An 11,005-nucleotide genomic window follows, 5' to 3' on the forward strand; every position below is an offset into this window, starting at 1 on the left:
CCGATAAAGAAGGCTGCAATCTGCACCAGTATCCACCAGTGCCAGCACCCGCACCCACTGTACGTTGGTGGGGGACGAGTGGATCGCTAATTCCTCATGTGGCTTCTGATCATCCAGTGTCCCCCCAAACTGGGCATCTCGGCCAGTTCCCTAATCAAGTAGAAACAGCTCTACATTTCTACCTGGCTGCAGCAAGTAGTCTTTGAGCTAAAGCACCCGAGTGGGGCCGGGTGGCGCAGCAGTGTCTTTCTCCCCCTTGGGCATTTTCTGGAATTGCTGCTCCGGAGACAACTGTCTCCACAAAGCTAAGAGTACTTCATTGTGCGGCTTACTGATTTTCTCTTGGTCAACCCCAGCCAAAATAAAATCTACCCACATCCATGAGCGTGTCACTTGTTGAGGCCCCCTTTTCTCTCATGGGGACCCCCATTTGGGCAGGGCATTTTCCCCTTCTTTAAGGTGCAGACCCATTGGTCCTGCCAGTGGCCTTCTGCTTCCCCAAGAGCCGCCATAGCAGTGGTCACTTCATGTCTGTGTCACCCTGTATACAGGGTGGGGACAGCAGCTAGGGAGCCAAAGGCACTTGAGTACAGAACCCAACACGAGACTCCTCATGTGGGAGGTGAAATGTTCATCATCTGGCCTCTGGGTATTCAGGTCAGACATAGCCTGCTGCATACCCATCTCCTGGATGACTTGCACCAAGTCAGCATATGACTGCCATTTACTCACAGTTTCAGGTATTTCACCGGTGTCATTCCACACAGTCCATATGGCTGTCCATAGCCACTCAGTCAGGGTGTGGTCACCTTGCCCTTGTGCCAACCGCTCGCCTCAGGGACTGGATGTGTAGTTCTCATAGTGCAGTCAAAATGCCCATCTAACTCTGCAAGCAAAGACTCGTTCATTCTCAGTGCTCTGTGCTTCCAGCTGCTTCAGCATCTTCTCCATGCTCGCTCGGGACCCATCTACCTCTGCCCATGTTTCCATCGGAGCCCATCCAAGCAGCACAGCTGCCACCGGGTATCACAACCCATGTTGTGGACACATGGCCGACCCGGAATCAGTGGAATCAGTGGGCTCACTCACCTCAGGATCGTATTTTTTATGCCAATTGTCAGTTCTAACTGATGTCCAAGGGGAGTTGGTGGGTGAGTGGCGGGTGGCTGGAAAAACACTCAAGGAATTGTAGACAGTTTCGACATGGCTTTACTCTCTCTCTGGTGCAAGTGAACCATATGTGCAGTGTTAGCAGGGTAATTATACCTTTTACAGACAATAGTGGCTCTGAGCAAAGCATGAGCTCACATAGGTCATCATCTAATGCTCCTCACATGGTGTGTTGTGTACCTGCACCTCCAACTCACTGAGTTATGCTGCACCAGAAGGCCACCTCAGCCTACTCCTGACTGAAGCACAGCCATTTCCCTCACAGTTATGTAAATACCTTGATTTAAAAATAGTTTATTGCTAACAACAGCAACAAAAAAGCTACTTATCACCTAAGCCTTCAGCAAGTAATAATCTTTTTGCTAGTGAAGGGTTTAGCCTCAGTGTCGACATCTGCTGACTGGTCAGGGTAATAGTTGCTGAATGTTGGGTTGTCTGTGGCAATTCTTTAAAATAAGACAATGAAGTTTGCCACGTTGGTTGACTCTTCCTTTCATGTAAGATTTCTTTAGCATATGATGCTATTTGATAGAATTTTGCCCACAGTAGAACTACTTTCAAAACTGGAATCAATTCTCTCAAACCTTGCTGCTCTTTTATCTACTAAGTTTCTGTAATATTCTAAATCTTTTGTTATCATTTCAACAGTGTTCACAGCATCTTCACCAAGAGTAGATTCCTCCTCCAGAAGCCACTTACTTTCTAAGCCATAAGAAGCAGCTGCTCATCTGTTCAAGTTTTATCATGACATTGTAGCAATTCAGTAACATCTGCAGGCTCCACTTCTAATTAGAGATCTCTTGCTATTTCCACAACATCTGTGATACTTCCTCCACTGAAGTTTTGAACCCATCAAAGTCATCCATGAGGGTTGGAATTCACTCCTTCCAAATTCTTGTTAATGTTGATATTCTGACCTCTTCCCATGAATCAAGAATATTCCTCTCTCCTGTCCCCATATTTTCCACACATGAACCAGGCATGGGTACAGACCAAAGGCCAAGGGATAAACAAGGGATTGCTGTATCTGTGGCTGATATGAGATAGGCACCACCAAGCAGATGCTGCTCTACCCAGGTCAGAGATAATGAATATTCCTAATGGCATCTAGAATGGTAAATCCTTTCCAAAAGGTTTTCTATCTACTTTGCCCAGATGCATCAAGGAAACACTGTATGGCAGGTGTAGCCTTACAAAATGTATTTCTTAATTAAAAGGACATTAAAGTTGATGCATTTTCAAGTTGAAAGACTTGATCCATGGGCTACAGAATGGATATTGTGTTGGCAAGCATGAAAACAACATTAATCTCTTTGTACATCTCCATCACAGCTCTTGGATGACTAGGTGCACTGTCAATGAGCAGTAATATTTTGAAAGGAGTATTTTTTCCTCAGCAATAGGTCTCTCAACAGTGAGCTTAAAATAGTCAGCAAATCATGCTTCAAACAGATGTGATATCCTCTAGGTTTTGTTATTCCACTTATAGAGCACAGGCAGAGTAGATTTAGCATAATTTTTAAGGACCCTATGCTTTTTGGAATGGTTAGTGACCATTGGCTTCAACCTAAAATCACCAACTGCATTAGCCTGTAGCAAGAGAATCAATGGATCCTTTGAAGCTTTGAAGTTGAACATTGACTTCCCCTCTAGCTGTGAAAGTCGTAGATGGCATCTTCTAATAGATAGATGGCTGTTTCATCTACACTGAAAATATGTTGTTTGTTCATCAATGATCTTAGCTAGAGCTTCTAGATAACTTGCTGCAGCTTCTCCATCAGAACTTACTGCTTCACTTCACACCTTTATGTTGTGGAAATGGCTTCTTTCCTTAAATCTCAGGAACCACCTTGCTTTTCTAGGGTCATACTTTTCTTCTGCAGCTTCCTCACCTCTCTCAGTCTTCAGAGAATTGAAAAGAGTTAGGGCCTTGCTCTGGATTAGACTTTGGTTTAAGGAAATGTGACTGGTTTGATCTTCTCCCCAAACCACTAAAACTTTTATCAGCAAAAAGGCTATTTCGCAGCAAAAAGGCTGTTTCACTTTCTTATTTGTGTATTAACTGAAGTAGCACTTTTAATTTGCTTCAGTAACTTTCCTTTACAATCACAACTTGGCTACCTGTTCAGCACAAGAAGCCTAGCTGTCAGCCTGACATGTCTTCCTTACTAAGCTTAATTAGGTCTAGCTTTTGATTTGAATTGAGATATGTGATTCTTCCTTTCACCTGAACACTTAAAGGCCATTGAAAGGTTATTACCTGGCCTAGTTTGAATATTGTTGTGTCTTAGGGGAGAGGGAGAGAGATGGGGGAACAGCTGGATTCTGGGGTAGTCAGAACACACACAACATTTATCGACTGAATTTGCCTTTTTATATGGATATGTGTTATGCACCCCAGAACAGTTACAGTAGAAACATCCAAGGTCATTGATCACAGATCACTATGTTAGATGTAATAATAATGAAAAAGTTTGAACTATTGCAAGAATTACCAAAATGTGACACAGACACATGAAGTGGGCACATGCTGTGGGAATAAATGGCACCCATAGACTTGCTGAATGCAGGGTTGTTGCAAACCTTCCATTTGTAAAAAACACAATCGCTGTGAAGAGCAAAAAAAACAAGGTATGCCTATACATGTATTCCTGCACTGGGGAAATGGGAGATCAAGGAATGTTTACCAGAGGATGACATATAACATTAATCTCTTTTATCATCTAAGGTCAAAAAAAATGTATGTCATACATATTATTCCTATTTGTAGAAGAGGAAGAGACTGAAGTCCAGAAAGGTTATACATTCTATGTAAGGCCATATAATAATAGCATACGTTTATATGACTGTCACTCTACAAGAGCTTTATGTTCATTCATGTAACCCTCACAGCCACCCTATAATACAGATGCTTTTGTCATTTCAGTTTTATAAAACAAAAACTGAGCCCTATGGAAATAAATAGAAAGAAGGGGAAAAACTTGAGCCCTGTGGGGTTAAGTGATTTGTCCAAGGTCGTATATGAAAAGACAATGCTGGATTTGAACCAAGGCAGACAGACTGTAGTGTCTATGTGCTTAACAACTATGGCATACACTGTCTCTTCCTCCTAGTTGGTCATTAAGCCTGATTGAAAACTCAGCAGTCAGACTGGAGAACCCATATAGTTAAGTAACAGAATGGCATTGGCATTTTAGATAGATTGCTTTGACTATAGTAAAAACAATAGACTTAGGTGAGACTGATCTGGAGGTGGGAAGACCAAATAGAGGAAAGCATGGATGCTAGTCTGACCTAAGCTAATTGCAACGAATATCAAGAGATACTTAGCAAATTCAACAATCGACTTCCTGGTTCATAAACACTGAGTGTGATTCAAAGGGAAAGGTCAGGAATCACTCCTTGTTTGACTGACTAGGTGAAAAGTTGATATTTGGATGGAGAATACAAGAAAGAGACAATTTAGGGGAAAAGTTGATGAGTTTTTTATTCTCCATAAATTTCGTATTCTCCATAAATTTCATAGGGTGCTCATATGAAGATATCCAGAAGGCTGTGGAATTTGTGAACTGAGCTCAGAAGAAATACCTGGGCTGAGAAATAGAGAAAAGGACTAATCAGGGAAATGTAGGATTGCTGAACATTTTTAAAGACACAGTGGAGTTTTTAGATCAAAATATATCGTGGCACAAATGTACACAGTTGTGATATGTGCATTGGGAGGCAGAGACAGAGAGGGAGATGAAGAGAGGAGGAAACTTCTTGTAAGCCATGGGAGAAGGTAAAAGATTATTGATACTTAAAAGTTTATAAGTCTTTCCCTGTTTCCTGCTCAAATTAAGGGCCAATTTTTGGTGCTGTTTTATGTACTGGGAAGGGAGAAAACTTGAAAGAAGCCAATAAAGCTGGAATCACTTACATAAGTAAGTTTGAGGGAGAATATAATCAATCTTGAAAGACCGGAAAAGTGGATGTATTGAAGGAAAAAGTCATATTGGGTGGAGGATAGAGTTTGAGGAATATTTCGGGGTGTGAAATAAGATCCCGGGACAGCTGCCCTGCTGCACAATTAAGGGAGAAGACAAAAGAATCTAATTATCTTTTACTATGCATTAGCAATGGAATCGTACATTAGTGTATCTTCATGATAGTTCATTAATGATTTAAGTTGTTTTTCATTTTCAATGATTTTACATATAGGCTCCTGTTTTATTTGTTTTAATCTGAACATAGTTTTATGAGTCTGGCCAAAAGCCATCTTGGCTTTTTATGGGTTACTTCTAATTTCTCTAGCAGTACTCCAGCAACCTATGTATTGAAGAAAGCAGACATTTGCATTTATTTGTAAGAGTTTATAGTTTATGCATTTAGTTTATAACCTAGTGAGATAGAAAGAGTTGATAGTATTGGCAAGTAGTGTTCAAGATAATGGAGATATATACATCATTTCAAAGTGCACATGTAGATGTGGACCCTGTAACACCAGAATAAATTTAAGAATTTGAGATAAATATGAAAGATGCAAAATGTTAACATTGTTGGATGATCAAAAATAGTTTACAGGCTCAGTAGGATGGCTCATACCTGTAATCCCATCACTTTGGGAGGCCTATGTGGTACGATCGCTAAAGTCCAGGAGTTTGAGACCAGCCTGAGCAGCATCGTGAGACCTTGTCTCTACTAAAGAAGGAGAAGAAGAAGAAATAATAATAATAATAATAATAATAATAATAATTTACAGATGAAGAAATTACGACTGAGAGAGGTTAGGTCTGTTGTGTAAGGTCACACACAACTAGTAATTATAGTAGCTGGTATTCAAACCTGATCAGTCTGGCTTCACCGCATTCTCTTTCTAGTATGCTTTTGAACTACCTAGAAAAATAGTGGCAGTTTCTGAAATGGAAGACTATGATTCATGATAGTTGCTAGGCATCGTACCAATCAGAATTCTTAGTTTTAAACAACAGAAGCCAGCTTTGTCTAAAACAGAAAAGGAATATTTGGTAATATCATAGAGCCCACAGAATCTTTAGGGGTGCTGGAGAACTAGACTTAAGAAACTAGTAGAAATGAGGAATGGTAAAGCCCTACCAGTGCCATACCATAGGAAAATTCTGCTTTGAAATCTGCTGCTGATACAGTTTCCACTGGACAATCTTTAACATGCCACTGGGTTCTGCTGCCTTTGGACACTCGTTGAAGTTTGCTGTTTCAGTGTCACCGCAACTTCCATGAGTAATCTCTGATGGTTTTCTACACCTCTGCCTCACTCTCACAAAATTCAAAGTCCTGGGTAGGAGCATTAGTTTGGTTAACAAAGATCACGTGACTGATGATCAATAACCAAATAACTAGGAAAGGGACTATCCCAGACTTTTTGAGATTTCCCAAAATAAAAAATGTGTTCAGACACTGGGCAGCTATCAACAGACCATCATTTACATATATGTGTGCATGTACACACACGCACATGCAAACACATATATTCGATAATTACTTCCCAATGCCCGAGATTTCTCATAAAATTGGTAACAGCATGGTGTTCACATACTCTTCTTTTTAAATTTATGTTTTGCTACCTAAAACATAATGTTTCATGGTCTAAAGGAGGAAAACACAAGGAGAAGAAAAGAAAATTTTAAAATTCCAGTACCTGATGAAAACAACAGCAACATTTTTGTGTATATTCTTCCAGGCTTTGTTCAATTCATAGAAATGAACTCTTTAGCCAAAGTAGGATGATACTACATATTATATTAGGACTATCTTTTTAAAATTCACAATGTATTCTAAACATGTTTCTATGGCAATTTTAGAAGGACATACTATTCTGTTCTATGGATGTATCATAATTTGATGAAAAATCACAGATTATTGAACAGTTAGGTTATTTAGTTTTATTGTCATAAAATATGCTTTAATAAAAAATATTTTTTATCCCTTTTCACATTATTGAATTACTTCAGAAAATAAATTGCTAGAAATGCACTTGCTTCATCAAAAGATAACACATTTTAAAGACTTTTAGTTGTTACCTTCAATTTACTCTTTCAAAACATTATATTAATATATGCATATATATGTACATTTTGCAATATGGATGTTACAAGTTTTTGTATTGCTAATTTGATAGATGAAAAGTGGGATTTCATTTCTTTTATTTGTTCAACAAGTATTTTTGAGACTCTGCTATATGCTTAACACAGACTTCATTTCTGGAGATAGACAAGCTGCTTACTTTTGTGGAGTTTACATTCTAGGGAGTATGTGAGGTGGCAGGCTGGGGAGAAAGAACAAGTTCAGGAAAGAGAAAAAATAAATGCTTAAATAAATTTGAAAAGAAAGGAAAGATTAAGAGGATAATCCAAATGGTGACTTAGGTTAGTGTGGAGAGGGAGAGAAGTGTTTCAAGAAAAGAGGGAAAGCTTCTCTTTTGATTTCAATATCTAAATCAGGCAAAGATAATACAAGAAAGAAAAATTATAGGACAGTCTCACATGAAAACTTCAATGCAGAAACACTAAATAAAATATTGATAAATCAAAGTGAGTTGTTTGTGTTGGTATCTCCTGACCACGTGGGCTTTATTTGAGGAATTCAAAAATGGTTCACATGTTTTTCTTTTTTAAAATCTATCAGTGTAATCTATAACATTGAACAAATTAAAGGAGAAAAACATATGGTCATCCCAATAGATACATTAAAAGCATTCAAATAAAACTGAACAATAAATTATAAGAAAAACTCTAGCACATTAGGAATAGGAGACCATTTCTTAAATATGATAAAAAGGTATTTACAAAAAATAAGGAAAAAAACATTTTAAGAATAGCAAGCATGCCACTTTAAAGTGTGAAAGAAAAGGTTACCTGTTGTCATGCAAACTTTTCAACATTATACTAGAAGTTCTACCAGTGCAGTAAGAAAAGAGAAATAAGAGAAATAGAAGATTGACTAGCAAGACAGAACTGTTATTTGCATGTTACTATTGCCTATATAGAATTAATAGAAAATGTCTGCAAATATACTAGACTAAAAATCACTTTGTAAAATAGTAACTCCCCTATCAATAATCAATTAATAAAAGAAAAGCTTACCAGTAATAATAACAAAACCTATAGAATAACAAGGAGTAACATAACAGGCACTTATAAACAATTTTTCTGAAGAAAACTATAAAACTTTTCTGAGAGACATTTAAACAAATAGACTGGTATGACTAACACAATAAAATTCAAATTTCTTCCACATTAGTCTGTAAATGTAATCCTAGGATTTCAGATGTTTTGTTTTGTTGATTAAAAGAAAAGCAGAAGAACAGATACTTATTCAGTGATTACTGCAGGTCACACTCTACGGAGGCTGTTGGGATACAGCAAAGAATGAAACAAGCTTTATCAGGAATCACTGAAGATCTTCTAACATTTACTCTGAATGCCATAAAGAGCAAAAAACATGCAGGAGGTATGAGGCTAATGTTGATTTGGGAGGTGATGAAGGGTGTGAGTAGAAGGAGGAGTTATGCAGGCTTTGACATCTATCCATTTAAAAATGTATTATAAGGGGTATTGAGACCACAGTAGACAGATAAAAAAAGAATTAAAAAGATAGCAATAGATCTGGGTATAGAGGAAGTTACAATTTGTTTTAAGTGGCATTTCAAATTAAAATAGAGAAAGGATGAATTGTTCAATAGAGTTGTGAAATTTGGGATAAAATGAGTACACTAATCTCACAATTTAGCATCAGCCCAAATAAAGATCAGATGGATTAAAGATGTATACATTTTCTAATTTTACTTTTCCTTATGAAATATTTTGAACATATTAAAAAGTACAGAAAATAATGACATTGGTAACTTTTAATTAAATGACATCGCATTGGTTCTGTTTTCTCTCCCATTTTTTTAAAGATATAATATATTACTGACAAAGATAAAGCCAATCTCCATTCCTTCCCCTTGCCTCCCTCTCCAGAGGTAACCATTATCCTGAAATCAGTGTGTTCATAGTGTTCATATGAATGGATATTTTTATATTTTTGCTAAATATACATTATTGTTCAATAATATATAGTGTTCTTTAACTTTTTAAAATGTTATGTTTGTTTGCTTTTATGTGTAAGTCTTTAATCCACCTGGTTTTGTTTTATGTGTGACTTGGGGTAGGTATCTAATTTGATTTTTTCCATATGAATTACCTATCCTGCAGAAGAACCAATCCTACTCCCACTGATTCTAATAATACATCTTCTGTTTTATGTATTCCAGGTCTGTCCAGGTCTATATATTCTGGGTTGCTATTGTGAACTATTTTTTTTTTTCTTTCTCTCTCTCTGACTCTTTTTTTTTTTTTTTTTTTTTTTTGGAGACAGGTTCTAACTTTTTCACCCAGACTGGAGCGCAGTGGTGTGATCTCGTCTCACTTTGACCTCTGCCTTCCAGGCTCAATCAGTTCTCCCATCTTGGCCTCCAGAATAGCTGGGACTACAGGCATGCACCACCAAGCCCAGCTAGTTTTTGTAAAGCTGTAGTTTCACCATATTGCCCCAGCTGATCACGAACTCTGAGGCTCAAGGGATCTGCCTGCCTTGGCCTTCCAAAGTGCTGGAATCAGCTGGGATGAGTGCTCCCTTCCTTCTTTTTTCTTTTGTACAGCCTTGTCTCCCTAAACTGCCCCCAGGCTGATCTTGAATTCCTAATCTCAGGCGATCCCCCTACCTAGGCCTCCCAAAGTGCTGGGATTACAGGCTGGAACCACAGCATCCCCCTCTCTTCTTTCTGTTATACTTTATGTTATCTTTCTATTTATATGAGGCTCTCCTTGTTTTCATTTTATTGTATATATATTTTAAAAGCCCATCTTTCTGAACTGCTTTATTAATTTAGTTGGTAGGCTGAGTTTTTTTTTATATCGATTATTTTATCATTAGTAGTTAATTGTAATTCTAAAATCTTTGCCATTATTTATATATAATATCATATTCTTATCTGGTTGCGTTGGGTAATACTTACAGAATAATGTTAAATAAATGTACCATGTACAGTTTCTAATTTGCTAGGAGTATTTTAAATAAAAGTGGATATTGAACATTATCAAATAACTTGAGTCATTTATAGTGATAGTCATTTGATTTTTGTTTTTTAGCCTATTATTATAATGATATATTTTATTAAATTTCCCAACATAGACATTTCATATTCTCCATTTAAACTCTACTTCATCATGTATTTGGTTTGCTTATTTTTAAAATCTAATATCCATAGAGGTGGGTGGGGATTTCTATTTTTATTTACTTATTTTATTTATCCTTCATGCCTGGTACAATGCTTGGCATAGAATAGACACTCAGTAAATGTTTACTGAATGAATGAGTAAGTGAGATTGGTTTTCAGGTTTTATTTTGTCTTGTCATTGTCATGTTTTGTATAAACTACACTAGTTTGATAAATAAAATTAAAGACTTTCTTTCTCTAAGATCATTGAAAGTATTGAAATATCACTAGAATCATTTGTTGTATTCATCTTTAAAAGGGAGCAGCTTTTGTTTCAGTTGTTCAAGTCTGCCTTTCTGGTTTTTGTTTCATTTATTTGTATTTATCTTTATTCATCTCTTATTTTTTTCTGTTTCTTTAGGTTCATATTTTCCTTCTTTTCAGTTTTCTTGAATTCAATGCTTGGTTTATATTTTTCAATTTTTTTAATAAACAGGTTTAAAGCTCCAAGTTTTCTTCTCAGATCAATCCAAAAAAGTCTGTAATTTATTATAGATTTCTTCTTTAATAGAGATATCAAAGGATACACAGGAGATAAACTTTTAAGTCCTTGTATTT

At 37.0% G+C, this 11,005-nt stretch overlaps 1 long non-coding RNA gene across 1 annotated transcript; it reads right to left on the reverse strand.

Moving 5' to 3' along the window:
- Positions 1-5,810: 5,810 nt before the first annotated feature.
- Positions 5,811-6,938, reverse strand: LOC108534761 (uncharacterized). Its single transcript, XR_001887023.1, has 3 exons — positions 6,827-6,938; positions 6,276-6,462; positions 5,811-5,850 (listed from the first exon to the last, which is right to left on the reverse strand). It is a non-coding gene; the product is annotated as an uncharacterized LOC108534761 (long non-coding RNA).
- Between the last annotated feature and the right edge of the window lie 4,067 nt (positions 6,939-11,005).

Source organism: Rhinopithecus bieti, unplaced genomic scaffold (genome assembly GCF_001698545.2).
Source record: "Rhinopithecus bieti isolate Rb0 unplaced genomic scaffold, ASM169854v2 scaffold_12477, whole genome shotgun sequence".
Lineage (NCBI taxonomy): Eukaryota > Metazoa > Chordata > Mammalia > Primates > Cercopithecidae > Rhinopithecus > Rhinopithecus bieti.